This window comes from Cryptotermes secundus, unplaced genomic scaffold (assembly GCF_002891405.2).
Source record: "Cryptotermes secundus unplaced genomic scaffold, Csec_1.0 scaffold59, whole genome shotgun sequence".
Classification (NCBI taxonomy): Eukaryota; Metazoa; Arthropoda; class Insecta; order Blattodea; family Kalotermitidae; genus Cryptotermes; species Cryptotermes secundus.
Window position 1 is genome coordinate 1013141 of NW_019738348.1, and position 22511 is coordinate 1035651.

The 22511-nt window shown below is 39.8% G+C and overlaps 1 protein-coding gene across 7 annotated transcripts in view; it reads left to right on the forward strand.

Moving 5' to 3' along the window:
• The window catches only part of LOC111870707 (bone morphogenetic protein 1), a 258814-nt gene that overhangs the window by 46737 nt on the left and 189566 nt on the right, over positions 1 to 22511 (forward strand). For all 7 annotated transcript variants that reach the window (XR_002843906.2, XR_004513699.1, XM_023863187.2 and 4 more), the window contains exon 2: positions 10282 to 10345. The gene's annotated coding sequence lies outside the window, so the exon portion shown is untranslated. The remainder of the gene's footprint in view (positions 1 to 10281; positions 10346 to 22511) is intronic.

The following is a 22511-nucleotide window of genomic DNA, read 5'->3' on the forward strand; positions in this document are numbered from 1 at the left end:
TCTAAACGTAGAGTACAAGGACGTGGAGTTGTGAGAGAAATGAATTAATACGAATGCAATGCCTTAATTAAAATTCGTTCGTGGTTGTTCATACATGTACATCGATGGAAGGATACTAGAGTGCGGTGAAAGATAAAGGTATACCATGAAGGCATATGGAAGAACGGAGGTGTAGCTCCATAATTCCTGAACTCGGCACTAGATAGAGGTGAGGCGTTAGCTTCACGCCGCTGCCGCTTTGCCCTCGGGGATAGAGCCCGCAGTACCCATTGGATAGGAACATGGATATGTTCCAGAACCTGTCTGGATGCAGTGGAGAAGAGGAAAATCTCTTGCCACTGCCTAATCGTCCAGCTCGTAGCGTAGGCGCAGAATCTGAAAATTTTTCTATAATAGAGAACCTGTAAGTTTTCCTTCCTGGTAGTATTTTGAAGACCTCCTCTGTTGTCTAGTGGTCAGAGTTTCTGGCTACGGATACAGAGGTCTCGATTCGATTCCCGGCGCTACCAAATTTTCTGAGAAATAGTGGGTCTGGAACGGCGTCCACTCAGCTTCGTGAGGATAACTGAGGAGCTCTTTCAAGGAAATAGCGGCTCTGGTCTAGAAAATCGAGGTTAACGGCCGTGGGGATCCGTTGCGTTAACCACGTGACACCCTCTACCCGCAAAAGTTGCCACTAACTTCGCCGACAAGCGGCCGTCGCTCGGTCGGTATAGTTCTCTTGCGGGCTACAGGCCACGGAGTTTTTTTGTTTTGTTGTTTGGTAGTATTTTGAACCTATGGCATGGAGAATAAGCAGTCTTCTTCAATGCCATAAAACTATATATTTCGAGTTTGTTCCCCTTTATTGCACTGAGAATGAAGAAGATAGTGACTTCTGTTATAGTGTGTTCCGAGAGAGGAAAAATTTTTATTCTAATACAGAAGAACCAAAATTTACCTCATGTGTGGTTTATGATGCCCTGAACGGTTGGCATTGTTGTATCGTCCTTCTCTTGGAAGTGAACACTATGAACATCCGTTCATCTGTCTGTCTGTCTCGTAATACATCTAAGGACTTGGATATCGAAGATAGTAAATCTATCGATCTTCTGGAATTCTATACGGACATGACACTATGCCGACCTGCTCATCCTCATGATCTCTGACTCCTTACCACTAACATATCAACCGGGGGGGGGGTTGCGCGCGTCACAAAGCTTCTCCTATTTCATTTGTAATTTATCTTTAATTGATGCATTTTGTTCTCGCAACGAGATCCTGGACACCGAGTCACGGCGATGCAACTGTTACATATGCAGTAAAAGAAAGGCCAGTATCCAATTGCAGAGCAGCGGAGTAATGCAACTATAACCATAACTTACAGTGTGGAGGACATTCCACTATCAAAATTTATTTCACGTTATCGTAAGTTTAAATTTTAAATTCTCATTTGCTTAATAGTAATATTTTAACATTCGTCGGCAACAGAATTGACTTACATAAATTTCAACTAACTATTTGAACTTTTGAAATGAGAACAAATGCCATCATTCAGTATAGGTATTAGATAATGAATCTTCTGAAAGGTATGTGACTTAATTAAAGTCTATTTTATGGAAACATGATATGCACAGATGCTGATAATATAAATGACATTACAAATATAAGGTTTAATCCTTCGGAACGCAGAAAACATTGAAAATGAAGAAAGCAGTCTTCTGGGATTTGGCACCGTGTATATGTGGTGTTAACCGACGTTTCAGAGGANTCGAGGTTAACGGCCGTGGGGATCCGTTGCGTTAACCACGTGACACCCTCTACCCGCAAAAGTTGCCACTAACTTCGCCGACAAGCGGCCGTCGCTCGGTCGGTATAGTTCTCTTGCGGGCTACAGGCCACGGAGTTTTTTTGTTTTGTTGTTTGGTAGTATTTTGAACCTATGGCATGGAGAATAAGCAGTCTTCTTCAATGCCATAAAACTATATATTTCGAGTTTGTTCCCCTTTATTGCACTGAGAATGAAGAAGATAGTGACTTCTGTTATAGTGTGTTCCGAGAGAGGAAAAATTTTTATTCTAATACAGAAGAACCAAAATTTACCTCATGTGTGGTTTATGATGCCCTGAACGGTTGGCATTGTTGTATCGTCCTTCTCTTGGAAGTGAACACTATGAACATCCGTTCATCTGTCTGTCTGTCTCGTAATACATCTAAGGACTTGGATATCGAAGATAGTAAATCTATCGATCTTCTGGAATTCTATACGGACATGACACTATGCCGACCTGCTCATCCTCATGATCTCTGACTCCTTACCACTAACATATCAACCGGGGGGGGGGTTGCGCGCGTCACAAAGCTTCTCCTATTTCATTTGTAATTTATCTTTAATTGATGCATTTTGTTCTCGCAACGAGATCCTGGACACCGAGTCACGGCGATGCAACTGTTACATATGCAGTAAAAGAAAGGCCAGTATCCAATTGCAGAGCAGCGGAGTAATGCAACTATAACCATAACTTACAGTGTGGAGGACATTCCACTATCAAAATTTATTTCACGTTATCGTAAGTTTAAATTTTAAATTCTCATTTGCTTAATAGTAATATTTTAACATTCGTCGGCAACAGAATTGACTTACATAAATTTCAACTAACTATTTGAACTTTTGAAATGAGAACAAATGCCATCATTCAGTTTGGGTATTAGATAATGAATCTTCTGAAAGGTATGTGACTTAATTAAAGTCTATTTTATGGAAACATGATATGCACAGATGCTGATAATATAAATGACATTACAAATATAAGGTTTAATCCTTCGGAACGCAGAAAACATTGAAAATGAAGAAAGCAGTCTTCTGGGATTTGGCACCGTGTATATGTGGTGTTAACCGACGTTTCAGAGGAACGTATCGCCTCCATCTTCAGGGTAGAAGAAAAAATATAAGAATTCTGCAAGCGGAGAGACCGTGAGAACCGGTAAAAACAGCACGGTCTCTCCGGTTGCAGAATTCTTATATTTTTTCTTCTACCCTGAAGATGGAGGCGGTACGTTCCTCCGAAACGTCGGTTAACACCACATACACGGTGCCAAATCCCAGAAGACTGCTTTCTTCATAGTCACCGCCGTGAAAGCCTCAAATCTTACATCTGAAAACATTCATAGTTTTTTTAATACAAGTATGATGTGTTTCTTCTCTTCCTTAGAGTTAATTATGTGTGTTTCGTCGTGTTAGTTTTGCAAGTTTAATAACAAATTGAGACAGTTTAGAACTACCTGGGTGGGACTATCTTTATCTTATCCTTACAAATGGACGGGTGGTAGTGAATGAGGCCACAAACGTTTACACAGTAGTCGTCCGACCATTTCTGAGCTCTTCCCATGAACGTAATAGGATGAACTGAAACATCGTTAAAGCCCAGCCTCATTTTCCTATTTACGCGTTTACAGTGGGTCATACCCTAAGCTCTACGGCCACTTGCCGTGAGTCCTCGCAGTGGCTTTTGTAATTCTCTACTCGTCTCTTATTGAGTTGCTTTCATGGATTCATGCAGCAAGTATTTATCCACATAAAGTTAGGCTTTTAAATTCAGGTTAACTGTGATGAAAGAGATGTCACATTGCTAAGCTACCCTAATGGTATTTCGATGTAGTAAACCAGTTTTTATCTGAACAATTTAAGACGTGAAGCCAACAGACATTTCAAAAATAAAAACAAGGAATATCTAAAAGAAAAATCAATGAGCTTGCAACGAAGAGTAAGAACATGAACATTACGGACCTATATAGAGGAATAAACGAATTTAAGGGTTATATGTAGGAATTATGTCAACACAACAAATACTCAGTTTTAATATTCGACCTTTATTGCTGCTACATGTTTTGGTCATACAAGATTATCATCAGGCAATTATACACAGGAATACGTGCAGTCATTGAAATACCCATATGGATCCCTTATCGGGGCAACGCGTCGGATTATATACTGACATAAAATTTCTGCCTCAAGTTGGTGTTATAATTAAAGTAGCAAATAAATAACTAAGATAAAAGATAAATATGAAGGTGTACCATATAACAAGATTTATAATGTGTTGAATATATTGTAAAAAAAAACATTAGAAGTATTTTAAAATGTTTACAAAATGTATTAAAGGATTAAGATAGGTTAAGAATGTGTATTTTTTCCCCCATGGCACTACAGTCCCAGTGGGCCTAGGCCTACATCCATGAACTTCTCCGTTCACTTCGGTTTTTCTAGATCTTAGGCATTCGGTAGGACTCCTTGGCTGGTGATCAGCTCATCTCAAAGCCTCTATCTGTACACAAACACAGAAAAACGCGCACACACAAACTAAACATCCATGCCCTGAGTGGGATTCGAATCCACGATCCCGGTTTCCAAGCGAGCGAAGACAGTACATGCCTTAGACCGCTCGGCTACCAAGGATGTGTATACTAACTGAAATACAGGGTGGGGCGCAGAAACTTCATTTTTGTGAAGAAGCACTGTGAAGGGAGGGGAGGTCACAGAAAAGTGGGGATAGGCTCAGCGGACGCAGCAGTCGCGGAAGTTTCTGTCTAATACCCCTCAGTAGGACACATGAGGTGTACGAGTGAGCAGCGTGCGTTTGCTGTCGAGACCTATTTTTCGAACAACCATTCCTACTTGGCCGTGCAGCGTGCGTTCCATACTCACTTCGGAATTAAGCCCAGAGGTCCGGTTCCCGACCGGAAATCGATTGTTTTGTGGGTAGAGAACTTTAGGACAACCGGGAGTGTGGTGAAATATCATCAGGACGACAGCGGACCGTTACGGCGCCAGAAAATGTGGAGGCGGTTCGACAGTCGATTTTGAGGTCTTTCTCGAACCAACTCTTGAAGAAATGCATCTAGGAAAAGTCTGGCTCCAACAGGATGGTACCACGGCCCACACAGCCCGAGCTTCGATGACAGTTTTGAGGGCAAAGTTCCCCGGACGGCTCATCTCGCTTCGAGGTGACATCCCGTGGGCAGCGCACTCACCTGATCTAACGCCCTGTGATTTTTTATGGGGATACCTCAAGGTAGAGGTTTTTAAACATCGCCCCACAAACCTGCTTCAGCTGAAGAATGTTATTCGGCAGGAAGTAGCCCAAATTCCGGTGCACATGTTGGAACGTGCAGAGGCGAACTTCAGAAAACGGTTGCATCAGGGCATAGAGAACGGTGGACACCACCTTCAAGATATTTTGTTTAAAACTACATGATTTAAAACTTTAAAGTATGTTCTTTCATTAGCTAAACATAAATTTTGTCTATCAGCAATAATTTTTCTTTTATTCGCCTTCAAAAAAGGGAAGTTTCTGCGCCCCATTCTGTATTTTAGGCTTCACTGCTACAGTGTAGAAACTGGGCATGTATGTTGTTTGTAAGGTCTTTGTTGAAGAAGCTTTCTGCGTAGTAAGCCCGGTTGTAGAGCACAAAATCAAGTTTGTATCTGCAATAAATGAGTATGATGTATGGGTTTTTATTGTGTGATATATTGGTATGCTATTCCCACGATATGTACATATCTTTATATAATCATACAGTATGGCGTATGTGTTTCTTGTCTGGACGTATATACGTGCGGTGGTTCGATGTACATTGTACAATGCTTATGATTATCATAGAGTTTAAGGTACCTTTGATAGAAGTTAGACTGATTGAAATGTGTTTAAATGAAACGTACAGTAAAGTCCGTATATATAAACATTTGTCCGATAATTTTCCTATCCAAAATATCCCAAAATAAGGAGATGTTTTATGGCTACTGCTTTTCAACGTTGGTTTAGAATATGCCATTAGGAAGGTCCAGGAATAACAGATTGGACTGAAATTTAGTGGGACACATCAGCTGTTGGTCTATGCTGACGATGTGAATCTACTTGGGGTAACTTAGATACCATAAAGAGAAGTACAGGAACTTTATTTTGACACTAGTAAAGAGGTTGGTCTAGAAGGAAACAGAGAAAACTAAGTATATATTGCTGTCTCGTCACCAGAATGCAGGACAAAATCATGACATAAAGAGAGCTAACAGATGTTTTGAAAATGTGGTACAGTTCAAACATTTGGGAACGCAACAACGAATCACAATCACATTCAGGAGGAAACTAAGAGATTGCAGGTCTCAGAGAAAAGTTTCACAAATTTTCATCTTCAACATATACTCGTATTTCCTCACGTACTCTCCATCTTCTTCTGTACATACTTTCCTTGGAAGAGTAAACTTCGAAGTAGCTAAGGGAACAACGTGCTGATTGACTCGTTTAAATTTTCTGTGCTCTTCAGAATTGTTATAACTGTAGAGCTAGAATAACCAGAATGTTTATCAACGTCCACCTGAGGTTCATCAACTTCGATTGGACGAATAAATTACAGTTCTGCCCTATTCTATTGTTTTATTTAACTTTTCCAGCAGCCTCATAGCCATTATAAATTGAATTTATTCGCTTAGACATATTTGGTACAATTTAGATTCAGCACAGTGCAGCTATCTCGCAATTTATACAGCTGAAATGGCGGATTATGACAATGTACAGTCGCTTAAAAGATTTCGCAATGTATTTAGAGGCCGGAATTGTCTGGAGACTATAAGTAATCATTCTACAGTTGTGGATCTTATATGTTATGAAAACCAAATTAAATTAATTGTTTTTGTTCTAAAACACTCATTTATTTCTTAACACTTGAACTGCTAAATAAGAAACTAATTTGTTGTATAGTAGTTGAAGGCATATACCATAGCGCGAAATGATAATGTATTTATATTTCTATATAAACTTAACGATAACAAATGTGAAGCCGGTTATGAAAATAAGAAAGCAGTCTTCTGGGATTTGGCACCGTGTATATGTGGTGTTAACCGACGTTTCGGAGGAACGTATCGCCTCCATCTTAGGGGTAGAAGGAAAAATAATAAATCTGNTATCTTACATGGTTATGAAAACTTCGTATATCGAGGTACTTACAAGTAACAATTTTACCATAAGTGAAGTATTGCTATTTTAAATATAGGTATTTTTTCGTTTTCCCTTTCCTTGTAACGACCAAATTGTGTTGACTGTTTCTGCATTCATACGTCTGTCTCTTTCGCCGCATTTATTGATGTCATCTGCTGAGTGGCGAGGAATATGCTACGAACATTTGTGGCCGGTCTCCGCACATCTCCGAAATAGAAGGTGGGGTCGTGTTACAAATCCACTTTCTTGGAAACCGGTGTATCTGGCAATGTCATTTATCTCACCTCATGTCAAGCAGTATCATATAGCGGTAACACTCGAGACTCATATTCCAGAGATGATGGTTCGAATCTCGCCCGAGACACTGGCAATTCTGACTGATGTCAGGAGATATATTATGAAATGTAAAAATCTTTGATTTGCCCTTGAAATCATACTGATCATAATTACGTACTTATGGAAATTATGATTACGATGATGGTGCGAGTCCCGTCTAAGGCATTGATGTTAGTGAGCCCTTTTGTTTGACTGCCTGCTCACTATTGTGTTTCTCTGAATTCTGCATCGCTTACGGCTGAGAATCCTGGAATATGATTCCTGGAAATGAGGAATTAGGAAAATATGAGGAAATAAAGTCGGAGAGAAAGAGAATGAGGGAGCGAGAGAGGGAGAAATGTAGAGTTTGAGAGATTATATACACTGAGTAATTCGCCGTTTAAAACAGATTTGAAAGGAATTTATACTTCTTATATATTGGAATGGTTATTGAATTCTAAAGAAATTATTGTAGATAATTTATTGTGAAACTAATAAGAGTAAAGACCCTTCTTAAATTCGTTCTTCAAGCTTTCTCAATAACCGTAGGTTATATTTGTACGGCAGAGCGATGAAACAATGTCATATGTTCGCACCGATGGTCCATGAAAGTTAAAAGCGAGTGTCAATGATTTCACTCCACGGGGAAATGAAATTTATATTGTAATTGGGACTCTCTGCTGTCATTATATATCTTTCAGATCACTGAATATATCTAGACTGTGTAGCGACGATTGGTGTATAGTGAGGATTTCATAGGTAGCGGCCGTAGCCTAATCCGGGTGCTATCCTGACATTTTCATGATTGTACTGAGAAAACTATGGTAAGCCTCAGGACAGTCTGTGTCCTATCCGAGATTGCGAATCAACTGCCTCCAGACTTCAAGTATAGCTGTATCAACCTGGCCCGTTTCCTCATACCTTTATATTCCGCGTTTCCTATTTTCATCTTTAGTTTGCCAATATGATTATGTCAATAGTTTTTCATTATATTGAACATTTATATTTGTCGTTTCGTACAATTAAGAAGGAAAGGTTAATGGGGGAAGAGTTTGGAACATATTTTTGAGTCTGTTAAAAGTTACACGTCTTGGAAAATTCTATTTTATAGGACTGAGGTTTAAAATTTCCGAATTATAAATTTTGGAATTTATGCCTTTACAGTTGTACCAGTAATAACGCTAATTATTTGTTTTCCTTTGCCCTTGGCCTTGTACTATAAACGCAAAACAAAAGAGGGAAGATATTGTCACGCATTAGTGACTATACACGGGGTTTGGATTGGTGAATATATATTGTAACAGATTTGATCAAAGCATCATGATTTCAGGGCAATGGAAGGACTACCCACATTCTATACTAATTCTGTGTAGTATCTTACTGCGACGTTTACGCTGTTTGAATCTGTCCAACCTGTTCTATTTAGCAAGATGTACCTTGGGAAATAAAGCAGAAAAATTCAAACCGTATTGAATGACAGTATTCAAATTTTTATTTCTGACATTACTGAATAGCTCGTCTGTTTACACCAGTTCATTGTACTTGCTGAGCAGCTTAACAGAGAGGCAATGAGAATGAGGTCACTGCTGGGAATCCCCTTGGAATCATGTGTCATAATTGTTTTTGTGGCTTTTATCGTTACCTCCAAGAATGTACGCGATAGAAAATACTTTTAAGCAGGCCATGACCGCGTTCTCTTTCAGTTCTCCAGATTCATCATGTATCTCACTGGTATTGAATGAACTCAGCAGTTTAAATATGTAGGCTGTTGAATAAATAACATCCGAATGTGTGTTTCCCTAGTATTAGTTACTTCGACGTAGGTGCTAAACATAGTAAGATACAGTGGGCCGGTCACAGTGGCCGCGCTGTCTAAGGCATGATGTCTTCGCTCGCTCGGACGTTGGGATCGTGGGTTCGAATCCCACTCAAGGTATGGATGCTTGACGTGAATATGCGTTTATTCTGTGTTTGTGTTGTCCTGTGTTTAGGGAGAGACCTTGCGACTAGCTGATCACTCGTCCAAGGAGTCCTACCGTCTGTGAAAAATGATTACGGAACTAGATAAGAGGCCTGAGCCCTGAATGGGCTGGAAGAACCATTAAAGAAAAAGATATAATGGACAAACCACATACTCGTATATCTCCACATAATCGTCGAAGCTATCAGGATATTTGTTCCAGAGATATATTTCATGTTGCAAGTAGCGAGAAAAAGGAATCAGGGCTTAGTGTCTGCACCCACTGTCGCACTTCACCATCACGTTAGAAGTGTTCTTCGTTGATACGCTTCTTAAGTGGACCGAAGAGTTGGAAATCGCTGGGCTCAAGTTCGAGGCTGCACCGTGGCCGGGAAGGACGCTTCGAGCAGTCTACGGGAAGGTTGGTGACAACATCATGGGTCGTACAGTGGATCCCCCCCCCGGCTTCTTGGACCAGAAATCAACAGTGAATGCAAGCACAATACTGTGATGCCTAAGGATTTCATTGACTAGTTTACAAAATAGTGATCCTTCTGCAAAACATCAATCCTAGCCCCTGTCGCATAGCAACTCCTGGAGCAATTTCACTGGTGATGTACTGTCCATCTTTAGTTCAGCCGGCTCTTGTGTCTAGAGATTTTCACTTCCTTGGACCACTAAAATTCTCCACGAAGAAAATGCTTCCGATGTGATTACGAGATGAAAGCTTAGGTGGTCGCATACTCAACTGGCAACTTTGCACAATGTATAAGTATTCACGGGTTTGTTATTAGAAAGGAGTTGGAAGGAAAGCACATGATATGAGGCAGGCGAAATTAATAAGAATTTTCTTCCATACCAGATCAGTAGGTTAAACTGTCATGGTTCTTTTCAGAGAGCCTCGGTTATAAAGAAAGTTTGAACTACACGAAATTGAGCGGCTGTTAATAGAGAACCGTGTCTCCCGTATACGCTTTCCTGTTACAGGTGCTGAGATCATTATATTTTAATCTTGAAATTCATTGCCTGTTTCAGGTGAACTAAGGTATCCGTGGCCTTTGCTTCGCCTCCCGGACACGGCACGGACACAGACGATATGGTAAGTTCCTTTTTAAAGGTTAAATAAACTACCTTAAAGTTGGTATTCCGTACTGTTGCAGTATGTTACTTATTTGTCACAATGATGCCATCGAATACAAATATGTGTTTCAGCATATTTGGGCTACATAAGAGCCACTCTCAAGTATAACACAAAAGTATATAGTATCTTTCCAGTCGCACTAGCTCCTTGGGTTTACTCAGTCTCTAACAGAAATGAGTACCAGGAATTAATGAAATAATTTTCCTGGGGAGTAAAGCGCGGCCGGCGCGTAAGGCTGACAACCTTATCGCCATCTTTGAGCCGATTGTCTATATAATGTGGAACCCTCAACGTTTCACAACCCTATGGACTTTCACGGCCTGGTACAGGGATAGCTTTACTTTTTTTTATTATTATTAATGGTAACTCATCAAAAAACTTTTTCTCAATTTTCTCAATATCCGACTTCTTCCTCTTATTCGTGTATTAACTATTATACATAATTTATTTTGTACACTATTTTCGCAAGCTATAAAAATAGTACACAAACGAATCTTATTAAAAATACTCATATTACGAAACTCTCAACACTCAGAACTACTGGGTTTTCGGACTTTGTCCATCGTCCGGTATTCTAAAAACTAGAAAACCCAACATTTCGGAAATTGAATCTGTTTCAGTCCTGAGGCGAGGGGAAGACACCTACTGTGTTGGTCCCTTTGAAAGTCACTGGACAATCCATGCCTGAGTTAGTCTTGTGTTATAGACCGACGGTAAGTCGGCCAATCTGTCTTGGAATAAAGCACTCATCTAAGACTTACGACCAGATTTTTATTACTCTCAGACAGTTGCATTTTTCTTGATGTAGGGTGCTCTTGCTGACAAGAGGACGATTTGTCATTTACAGATGATGCTGGTACTCGCCAGCGCAGTCATTCTCGGGTCCGAGTCCCATGGTACTTGCAATCGTATTTTACTCTCTCAGTTTCGATACTTCACCTCCTACGACTCGCAGGGCTACGGTGGAGGTATTCGAACCCACCTCCACACTGTAGTCACAACCCATGTCAGAGTCACTACAGCTATTTAAGTGTCTGAGATCAGGCTAGGTCGAAGGGAGATAAGATGAAAATATGCAATAAAGATTTTGATAAAGAACTCATATTTGTGGAATTAGGATAGAAAGAAAGGTAAAAATTTATGCTACAAACCTAGGTAACAAACCAAGCCCACGAACACCAATGCATAGAATTAAATTGATAATTTGTGAAAACTTACAATGTCTAACGCTAGAGCCATCTGCGGAGTAAAACCCGATGACTCGAGAATAAAACCTTATAGCAACCCATGAAGAATCTGCTACGTCATACAGATCATCTTTCTGAGTTTCTAACTTTATTGCTGATAAGGGAGATCCAGATGGGAGAAATGTCCAATTAGTTGGCTGATAGAACTGATTAAACCTATTCCTTATATTTTTCTATACCTACTTTCAATTTCCAAAATCCTAGCCTCATCGCAGCCTACCCTATGTCCCTCTTCATAGATATGCTGGGATATTTTGATTTTTCTAGACCATTGTGCCGATGTTCACGGAGCCTCACGCCTAGAGGTCTGCTTGTTTCGCCAACGTAGCTTCTGCCACACACACACAGGGAATGCAGTAGACTCACTGTTCCTTCTGTTGAGGATTTTCTTCCGGCCTGGTTTCCATGAGTCAACTCCTAAGTTTGTATTTGATCTTCCTAGTGCTATATCGATTTCCTATACGTTTGAACTTCCCTGGAACACCCTTCACATGTGGAATATCCACAGAGCCCAGTGGCTTTGCTCTTTATTCTGACGACTGCTACCCTTGGAATTGATGGCCGAGTTAACGAATCCTTGGGTATAACCGTTGGACTGAAGGTCACTTCTCAGGCTGCTAATTTCATTACACAGATCTTGTAGTTCTTGGCATACCGTGGAAACTCTATTGTGAAGACTTTGAATTAAAACTCTTTTAAACTGCAGCGATGGCTAGGGTTGATGTTGAGTTATCGACCGGTGTGGGTGGGTTTCCTGTACATTTTCATGTCCAGTGTCGTCTCTTTTCTGACGACCAGAACACCCAGAAAGGGAACCACACTGTCCAACTCTGTTTCCATAGTGAACTGGATAGACGGCCTTAAACTATTGAGGTGACTGTGGAAATCCTATAACCGGTCTGGATCATGAAGCCAGACCATAAATGTGTCATCATTGTACCGGAGTCACAGCGATTGTTTCTGTTGTGCCGAGTCAAGAGCCAGTTTCTCAAAATGCTCCACGAAGATGTTGCTAACGATGGGTGATAGAGAGCTTCCCATAGCCATGCCATCATCTTGTTGGAAGAACTTCTTCACGTGATAATACGTGGTTCTCAAGCAAACCTACAGCAGCTCCAGGATGGCTTCAACCTTCAAGACAGGCTGTTCCGCCAGTATGTCATCGTTAAGGAGCTTGTTTCTGATGACTTGCAGGTCTTCGTCGACTGGTACATTAGTGAAAGGACTGAAGACGTCAAAGCTAACGAGGGTATCTGGAGATTAAAGGTTTACAGACTTCAGCAATTGTATCAAAGTTGCCCGAAATCTTAAAGAAGAATTTCGATTTCACAGCAAGAGAACTGTATTGATATGGCTTTTTTGAGTTATTTAACAATTCCCACCACCAAATTTTTTAAATAATTGGCCATTAGTTTCTTCTTATCCCTCTGTATCCATTGACTGTGCATTATTCGATGTTCTAAAATTGTAACAGTTGATATATCATTATGAAATGGCAGAACACAAGAAAATTTTGCGTTTTAAACCAGACTTCCGTCTTCACCGACAGATTTATTGACATGAACAGAAATCTTTTTAGAGTCCGTCACCGAACGTTAAGTTTGAGTGGCTGGCAAACCGACTTCTTATACATGTATGTGCGATTGGCTGATCATTTGCTATTCTCTTCATTTCAGATAAATTCTGAGACAGCATATGTGTCTTCTTCTTCTTATAATATTGTTTCCGTTTAGTCTACAATAATACTTCGTCCAACCATTCCTTCCATATACTCGTACTTTTCAGTTCATAATAACCGGAATTTTCTCGTCGTCTTTTCTAAAACTGAAAAATAAGACGTGGGCCACTATGAAATTCACCCACTGCGTCCTGTGGTTTCCAGACCTGGTCTCTTATTGTGAGGGAACAACATAAATTGAAAGTGCCTGAAAGCAAGTGCCGAAGAGAATATTTGGCCCCAAGGGAACTTAATCAGCGAGGAGAAGAAGAAAGTTTCAAAACAAGCAACTTTATAATTGGTAGGCATATTCTTTAGTTATTTACTTACTAAGAATTGTACATAAGGAGGGTGGATTGGGTAAACAAATTTCACCAATGAAATAAGATTTGTCTGTGGTATTTTGGTTGGGAAATATCAAGAGGAGAGACCAAGTGAGAAGGTATCTTAGAGCAGTGGTTCTCAACGTTCATGACACCGCGGCCCAGTAAGTTCTTCTTTTATGAGACGAGGGCCCAGCCCCAACAAATTTACTCGTAAATACCTTTCCAGTTTTGTTAAAGTTCATGCATTAAGCTAACGTAATATTAGTAATTAATTATAGCATAATCATAAAGAGAATTAGTACACTTATGTATACGGTGTGGCATGTTGACAAACATAAAATTACATTTAAATTTGTTATCAATCACTGCACTAATGAAATCTTGTAGCATTTTGTAGTTTCCTCAGACCAACATGATTAAATTAATTTGTGCTAATTTTCATTGACATATCCCATGCTGATCACCATAAACTTATATTATTCAGCGTAAAATAGATTATTGTATTATTAAATTGATTTTAATGATGTTGGTCTGAAAAAAAAACGGCAGTGAGAAATATATTTATGCATTGTAACTCACCATAGAGCCGGTCACGGTAGCCGAGCAGTCTAAGGCATGCACTGTCTTCGTTCGCTCGGAAACCGAGATCGTGAGTTCGAACCCACTCAGGGCATGGATGTTTGTGTGCGTTTTTCTGTGTTTGTCTGCAGGCAGAGGCCTTGCGACGAGCTGATCACTCGCCCAAGGAGTCCTACCATACGTGTAAGATCTAGTAAACCGAAGTGAAACGGAGAGTTTCATGGAGGTAGGCCTAGGCCCGAATTGGGGCTGTAGCGCCACAGAAAAAAAACTCACCATAGAAGTCAGCTGAGTAGGGGAAGAAGCAGAAGGATGTCAACTTGCCGGCAAAACAGTTATTATCACATACACGTGCCAAATAATTGTATATGTAAAGTATGTAATTTGATAAATAAAAATGTATGAATCTCTCAATTCTAAACACAACTTCCAACTCTAATTAATATTTTGATTTTAAAGACGCGACACTTTAACAGAGCAATTATAAGTTATTGGAAGGTTAATCTTAGTTTCTTTTATCACAACTGAGTTTGGAAGGTTTAGTTAGGCTAGTGAGACTTCTGTTTCTGTTTTCCGTCCGTTAGCTTATTAATTCTCAGATGAATTTAAGTGAGAGCCAAACGGAGACAGTCAGAAAGTTGCAGGAATTTCCTCTGTTTCGTTTTAAGCACAGTCATGGCAGAAAATGCAGTTTCACAAAGATATGTGGTGGAAAAACAAAGAAGAAACCTCACTGTTTCATGTAAATTTGGATATTCATTTTTCATTCTTATCCAGAATTTCGAATTACTCGTAGTATTAAAAATACTTTCCAGTCATTGTCCGATGATAATTCAATAAGATGAAGGGTTTCTTCATGGGAAAGGGCTGTCTCTTTGTGTTCAACAAAAGGGTTCACAATCCACATATTTTGTCTCCGGGGATCCTCATGTTCGGGATAATATTTTTCAAACGACAACAACATCTTCAAGTGGGTTGCAATAATACCTTAAACTGAATTCTGTGAATAGAAATCGTCTGCTTCCATAATATAATCTGAGTAAGACCGAAACATTTCATTGTTTCCTTCTGCAATTATATTAAGCCAGATTTTGAGTTTCTTTTTGAATGATTCGATCTTGTTCCACGCATTAAATATTGTTGTATCTGGACCTTGAAATTTTAAATTCAACTCGTTGAAGAAAATATGTCGCTGAGATACGCCAGCCTGGCTACCCATTTCTTATCCTGGAAGTAATGGGACAGGTTACTTTTCTTATCAATTAGAAAGAGCTCGACTTCCTTTCGGAGTTCATATAACCTCTTGAGAACTTTACCGCGGGACAACCAACGAACTTCCGAATGGAAAAGAAGATTTTGACGATCAGAGCCCATTTCGTCGCACAATGCTTTTAACAGTCTTGTATTTAAAGCACTGTATTTATATAATTAATAATCTTAACAGATTGAGACAGGACTTCATTAAGCTCAGGTGCCATTTTTTTGGAGGCCAGGTTTTGCCTATGAATGTAACAGTGCGTTGACAATTAGTTATTGCCCGCCAATATCCTTAATTTTAGTGACCAAACCTGAATTTCTACCCGTAAAACAGGCAGCGCCGTCAGTACAAACTCCAACGCAATTTTTCCATTCGAGACCTCTCTCTTCAATGAAACCATTTAAAACTTTGAAAACTTCACCGCTGGTAGAGTGCGTAGGTAATTCAGAAACACTTAAAATGTCTTCCTTCATGTCTCTCACCATGGTCCTTATATCGTACATACGTAAGCAAAATGCTGCTGTTCTCAATACCTGTACATTCGTCCAGTTGTAATGCAAACAATTTCGATTTTTTAATTTTTTCAATGACTTGCGTTTCTGTATCTTCTGCCATATCAGATTTCCGCCTACCAACTGTATCATTCGACAATGGGATGTCTTTCATTTTACTTGCCACAGACTGGCCTAATACTTCATTACAAGCAGCAATCAAAGAAGGCTTAATGTGTTCTTCCACAATGCAATATGGTTTTTTACATTTAGCTATCTGTAGTGATATTAAATAGGATGCCGTCAGAAGTGAAGTGTCAGTGGTTGAAGCTTGGCAAATAATTTTCTTTTCTACTTTAAGTGCCTCTCTTTTACGCATAAAGAATTCAATGGGTTTGTTGACTAGATCGAAATATCTTGTGTTGAGATGTCGGGTAAGTCGCGATGGCTTCATAGCTTCATTTCCCAGAACAGTAGTACAGATGACACATTGAGGTCGTGGCAATTGGTCAGTGTTAGGGCATTGTATGAAACGAAATTTTAAGTTGCTGTCCATGTACTTACGAATGGATGCAGACTTTTTCTTCTGTGTGCTGGTGAGTTTCCCTTCATTTTGTATACCCTGGATATCGCTATGTATGCTTGAGGAGGATGAATCACTACTTGTTACATCACAAACACCTTCAATACGAAATTTCTTAACACCAAAATTAAACAAAGGCCAAAAATTAAATCACTCAGGTTTCGAAACAAGAACTTACACACTGCAATGCGAACTTGCGAAGAAACAGTATTCAGTATTATTAGATTTGAGAACCGGATACAGACTGCCTTGATCTTCAATTTCAGTGGAAACATTTTCTTTATACTTCCTTGCTGATTGGTCACTGACATTTGCAACACAGATGTTATTTCGCTCAGTTCTGAGAACAGAGGATATGCCGCCCATTGTTGTAATCGGCTTGCAGGCAATTTTTATGACTGGTCATAAACATCGGTATTGCCTTTCCCGAATGTTGAAAGATTTGGATGTCTGAAAATTCCCGATCATTCATGAATACTTCCATGTTTAAAAATATGCGGCTTGGTCACTGACATTTGCTACACAGATTTAGGTGTTCTGTGTCTGAGCTTCTCGACCCAAATACTGTTCTCCTCAGAATATTTCCACTATAAAATATTTATTCATGAAAAATGCTTAGAAAATGAAAATGACAAATTCCAGAAGAGCCTCCCGCGGCCCAGTATAATTGATGCCAGGGCCCACTACTGGGCCGCGGCCGGCGGTTGAGAAGCACTGTCTTATAGTACTTGTACATTGGTTATCCCTGGACAGTAACATGAGCTGGAGATGCTCCGAACACATCCGAGCCCAGCCCGAGTGTTTGAATAATGCAGCGCTCTTTGGCGATGTCTCCACTTCGCCCATATTGCCTGCATAAACTCCTGCCCCACTTAACTTAATACTTGTGCGAAGCGACTGCGGTCTTCTACAGCATGCCTTCAAAAGCAAATAAACAAGTAAGAATAAAATCACCCGACCCTATGGTTAGGAAGTGAAGTTGGGCACAATCTTGCGTCGTCTACACTTTAGTTTTCGGATTAGAATTCCATGCGTGGCATGGCCAGTTGTTAGGTTGTATTGTCTTGACATGGGAGGGATCGTTTGGTATGGTGTTTGTGAAGTTCTGCTCTGTACGAAATTATGATAGTAGGAATTGTCTGAGGTGAAATAGACCGAGGTGTCTGATTCGTAATTATCGAAGACTAGAATCTGAATTCGACAAAGTCAGACACTTAATATCCTACTGTACCATTCCTTTATGACGGAATATAAACTCGTAGATTTGGACAGTAGTAAGATGCTGAGTCTGATACTATAGGCAGCAGTCCAGTGTTTTAACACAGTACTTCTTCTCGTGTTCGAAGTTATTTTGGAAGCAGACCGTTAGAACTTCTGTATATTATGAATTATTCTCTATTTGTATATACATCAGATATTTACTGAAGAATTTCATAGTACAGTCGGTGATGAAAAGTTCTTCGATCATGGTTAATCAATGCGATTCTTTGAACCTTAACTGGTAATTCTGTTTTCAATACCTCCCTGTAAGCAGCTCTCACTTCCTGAATAAACATTCTCAAAATTATCGCTGATTTATGTTAAGAAAATTCTTAAGTTCTTCCATTTCTTTTGGAATAGTAACTGATGTCATTACTTTTAGTTAACATAATGTGGAAAAATTTTCGCTGGCGATAATTCACCTGAAATTTTTTTCAAACAAAAGTTGAAGTCAGAGTCTTAATGAATATCGTGTTATCCTCGAACAAGAATACGCGTTCTAGGTCCCGTTCTTTTTTTTCCGTTCATCACTGGTTTGAAGAAACCGAAGTTCTGTTTTTAGTGTGAATCGATTTCAGTCTATCTTTCGGTGTGAAGCCCCTGAAGGCAGGCGTCTAATGACAAACTCATTAAACGTTGTTAACTTCTTAAATTGTTTAAAAAAAAAATTCTGCCGGACCAGACAGCGTTTCAAAGGAAATGTTACACTCTAAAATATATTCAGTTGACTGAATTATCACTAAGTTCAACCGGTGGCCGCGCCATAGCTCAAGCGGTTAGTCGTTGGCTTCCCACCGCGGCGGCCCGGAATCGGTCCCGGGTCTGGTCAAGTGGGATTTGTGGTGGACAAAGTGGCGCTGGGGCAGGTTTCCTCCGAGTACTTCGGGTTTCCCCTGCCAATCTTCATTTCACCAATTGCTCCACAATCACCCTCACCTATCATCTGTGGCTGGTACAATAGGCCAGAAGTGGCCGCAGTACAAGGGACTTAGTCCCACCCCACTAGGAATAAAAAAAAAGTTCAACCGGTGAGCTTAACAGTTTAGAAAAAGGGCTGTTACATTTTAGCCGCGGATTACTTTTGCAGCCTGTTTTCCTCTCCCTTCATAACCGTTGCAAAATCGTAAGTTTGGGCAATTAGTTTTTCTTCGCACCGAAATTCATTTACTATGTTAAAGAAATTTCCGGGCAAGGAAGCAGCAGAGGGGCCTTCACTGATACCTGATAAATCGTCCCTGTACACTGCTGTCTGTAATCACATAGAGAATAGGCGAAAGTTGATATTGTCCATAGGCATCTACAACATCGATTTATATACAAGTACTATGTTTCTGGACATTATTCATCGTCTTGTCTATTTAAAAAAACCGTCCTGTTACTATTTTACAGAACGTTTCGGAGACTGGATTCTGTCCCCGTTCTAATGTAAAATCTACTCAGTTGGGTCCAATAGATAGTCTCCGAAACGTCGTGTTTTAAAATAGAAAGAGGACGGTTTCTTTTTTTAAAAAATAGACAAGATGATGGACAATGTCCAAAAATATAGAACTTGTAGTAATTTACCATCGTCACAAACTTTTAGAACTTAATCGATTTAGATTATCATTATAGGCACAATGGAAGTTTGTTTCGTCTCTTCTTTTATTTTGTTCATAACCACTGAAATGGATTTAGTGAGGTCTTTTTGGATGTCATGAGAGGTGTCAATAAAAACTGTTCGAACCCGGAGCTTCTAGTCTTGCTGAGCACTGCGATGAAGGCATTCTAAACAGTTTCCACTGCATTCCGTTTCTGTGTATTTCAGATGTTCTGCACAAGAAAGTTCTTGCTAAGACAAGTAGCAATAGCATCTGTCAAGCAACTGACAATATATATTGGCTTTGACTTTTTCATTATGCTTTTCACTATCTGTTTTGTATGCCAAAATGAAAGAATCTTCAAACCGACTGTTACCAAATATCAGTAAAGCTATTTTAGAATTCACACAATTCACCGATGTTTTTGTCTTTTTTCAATAATAAAAATTATGCCACTAACATGGCTTGTTGTTCAGATATTTCTCTGACAATAAACGTCGTCAAAAGAAAGATACATTTAAACACTGAAGAAATTTAACTGTGACATCGTAACGTCGGTGGATGGATTCTCACTTACTGCATGAAAAGAAATGCAAAGAAAATAATGCGAAGATACCAGCCGTGGGTAACTATATATTTTTTGCCCTGAAAATACATTATTTATACCATTGAATAAAAGCGTTAAATACGTTTGGCATCCCAGCTGACTGAAAATTAAAATAGAAATATTTCAACAGCGGAAGTTGCCATGTTTATGATAAAGGTGGAAAAGAAATTAATATGGTGCATTATGAAGATACTCCTATTTCCTGAGACTTTTAGAGATGACAGCAGTAAAAAAAACTCCGAATAAACATAACGTAAATACGTGGAACCTCGCTTAACGAGTACCTCTCATAACGAGTGATTCGTATAACGAGCAAAACAAATTGTAAAAAAATAAATTACTCGCTTAACGAGCGACGTTTCGCATAACGAGTGACGAGAGGGGAAGTCCCGGATTGTGCGCTTGCTACATCCGTCTGTGTTTAGCACTCGTTCCGCTAGCATCTTAGTGTCGCTTGTGATCACACATTTTTCCAAACTTGTGTTCAGACATATTATTTGTGATTTTTTTGTGCAAAGTTTAATAACCCCTGCAAAAATGTCCCCGAAGAAAAAGCCGCAAAAAGATAGCCATAAGAGAATAAAAATAACCGTAGAAATGAAATGTAAAATCATTGAAAAGCGAGAACGAGGTGTGAGCGTGGCTGATCTAGCGCGCACATACAATCGGTCTACATCAACAATTTTCACTATCCTCAAGAACAAGGACAAGACTAAGGAGACAGATGCTTCAAAGGGCGTGACAAGAATATCTACACAACGGTTACGTATTCTCGGCGATGTTGAAATGGATAAACGAAAAGCAATTGCAAGGCGACACTATTAACGAGAACATCATTTGTGAGAAGGCGAAAATGATTTTCGCCGACCTCGTTAAGAAGACGCCAGGATCATCAACAGCCGAAGAAGAAGCATTTAAGGGAAGCCGTGGGTGGTTCGAGAAGTTTAAGAGAAGAACCGGCATCCACAGCGTTGTAAGGCACGGTGAAGCCGCAAGCTCCGACACAAAGGCAACAGAGAACTTCATCGGCGACTTCAAGAAGCTCGTAAATTCTGAGGGTTACCTGCCGCAACAGGTTTTTAATTGTGACGAGACGGGTCTCTTCTGGTAAAAGATGCCGAAGCGAACCTATATAACAGCAGAGGATAATGCATTGCCCGACCATAAGCCAATGAAAGACCGTCTCACGCTGCTATTTTGTGCCAATGTAAGCGGCGCTTTGAAAATTAAACCGCTGCTTCTTTACCATTCAGAAACTCCACGAGCCTTCAAGAAGTATAAAGTCCGGAAGGGCAGGCTAAATGTAATGTGGAGGTCCAACAACAAGGCTTTTGTGACACGTGATCTTTTAACTGATTGGATCAATGAAGTGTTTGGTCCCTCTGTGAAAAGTATTTGTTTGAGATGAATCTGCCACTCCATGCCTTGCTTGTTATGGACAACGCTCCTGCCCATCCTCCAGACCTACAAGATGACCTTGAAGAATTTAAATTCATCAAGATCCAGTTTCTGCCTTCTAACACCACTCCGTTACACCAGCCTATGGACCAGCAAGTTATTCTAACTTCAAAAAGCTGTACACTAAAGCACTCCTCGAGCGTTGTTTTCAGGTGACTGAAGGGACCAATCTCACTCTCAGAGAGTTTTGGAAATATCACTTCCACATCGTTGCCTGCCTAAAGATGATCGAAAATGCATGGGAATGGGTTACCAAGAGAACCCTCACTTCTGCTTGGAAGAAGCTTTGGCCGGAGAGCGTTGTCGGATGTGACTTTGAGGGGTTTGAGATAGTACGTGTGAAGCCTGTAGTGAACGAGATTGTGTCTTTGGCCAAGGTCATGGGGCTGGAGGTGGATAACAAAGATGTCTATGAGCTTGTGGAAGAGCACAGCCAAGAGCTGACCACCGAAGAGCTTATGGAGTTGCATTGTGTTTCACAGCAAGAAGTTCTGGAGGAGAGTTTGTCAGAAGAGGAGGAGGAGGAGGTAACAGCAAAGTAACAATCTTATGGCGAAATAAGAGAAATGCTGAAAGCATGGGAAACTGTTTCATCGTAAATTAAGAAGCATCACCCTAATAAGGCAGTGGCTATGCGCGCTACAAATTTATTTAATGATAATGCTGTGTCGCATTTTCACCACATTTTGAAGCGTCGGAAAAAACAAATGTCTCTAGACAGCTTTCTAGTAAAAAAGAATTAGATGTGTATCATAAATAATAAACTAATTATTTCGATTTTTTTATTTGTTTTCTGCAAATCGAATTCGCATTCCAGGTTGATTCATTCCGCATAGAAGGAAAGATGAAGATGATATGCGCTCCTTAACAATGTATATATAATTTTCTTTGAATAAACGTTATACATAAAATTTGTTGAGTATTTTTTTTTGGCATGGAACGCATCGTATTTTACATTAATTTATATGGGAAAAATTATTTCGCTTAACGAGTGTTTCGCATTACGATTAAGATTCTGGAA